Below are 1,489 nucleotides of genomic sequence, written 5' to 3'. Positions count from 1 at the left end.
TATACTTACAACAGACTTCTTCCTATAAGAATGATCAATACGCCTACGTTTTACTCCACTGAGAAATAATTTAGTGCTTCCAACACTTTAAGAAAACTAGGTTTAGATAAAGAGAGAACTAGGAACATGAGAATGTCTTAACAAGTTTATTGATTTTGATCAGAAAGTTGACATACTATACTATAGCAAAAATTATTGCATCTTTCATTCACTTCGAGATTTCACAATTAATTTCACAACCCCTCAATCGTCTTGAGATTTACACTAACTACCATAAATAAAACAAGAGCAAACATAATTCTGGTTAACAAATTCTACGATATGTCTTTGAAAGAGTAAATCTTCAAATTCTCGACTTTATATTCATCTACGATTCCATTAGCTTCGGTTGGAATCTCAGACGAGTTCTTCATTTGTCTGATGAGTTTATATGGTTCTCCACTCACCTGGCCCTGTCATAACAGGTCTCTTGTTAAAATTGAAGCCCTCGCCTATTGGATACTATCTCATCGTTGGCCAGCTGTTCAGATGTACTAAGCTTAACTAGTGGTATCATCTGCATGTATTCAAGAAATGTTTTGTGAAAATTCTAAAATTAGCAAGATCTATAAAATCTGTTAAAAGAGCGAAAGATTTTCTATCTCTCCCAACATTTGTTGTCATCTAGATTTAGAACATTTCGAATAATGTGTCGACGTTATGATGCTAAACGCTGGAAGGGACCTCAAGTCTAGACCATACAACACACCTCTCATAAAAGTGAATTTTTTTCTGTTGCCTTGGTCTTTATTCTAAACATAACAAAGAGTCGTGTTTTCAATGGTGTCGGTAGTCCATTGTTTAAGCTACTGGGCTCGTAATTCTGAGATTGCGGGATCAGGGGTTCGAGGCTCAGCTTGGTCTGATGTTGTGTCCATGGTAAAGTCACTTTGAATTAGCTTTCACATTTGGCTCGGTCCTATCGGAAATGGACGTCATATTCTGATGTCCTGTCTGTCAGATAACCCTACAACGTTGCAATGCATGTTTCACCAATACAATTTTGCAATTTTGCATTGACCAAATTTAGATCGTTTTGGGGAAAGGATGCTTCAACCTTATCCGCACAGGAAACAGAATTGCAGCAGAAAGAATATAACACTCGATAAAATAACGGTTTTTTGGGGTGGGAATCGAACTCATGTCTTCTGCATACAATTAAACTCAGATGTCGGCATTTATGATCTAACCTGAAGAGCGTTAGCTGTAATTAACCATGATTGGACGAAACAGCGCTTACTTGGTTTACCGAAAAGGAAAAATAGCTAGCCGACTTGATTCATTGAGTATGTTTTATTACAAGTTCGTGTACAAGCAAAAAGAGCAGCAGCTTCACACCAATAAGCAGAACCAAATAATTGGATAAACAATTATTTATCATTGCAGTGCAGTTCCCGACTTATCAATTAAAATTTAAAAAACAACATACCACCTCTCCCCTTCCCCCAAG

This window comes from Aplysia californica, unplaced genomic scaffold (genome assembly GCF_000002075.1).
Source record: "Aplysia californica isolate F4 #8 unplaced genomic scaffold, AplCal3.0 scaffold00564, whole genome shotgun sequence".
In the NCBI taxonomy this organism is placed as follows: domain Eukaryota; kingdom Metazoa; phylum Mollusca; class Gastropoda; order Aplysiida; family Aplysiidae; genus Aplysia; species Aplysia californica.
This window is presented reverse-complemented; position numbering follows the sequence as displayed.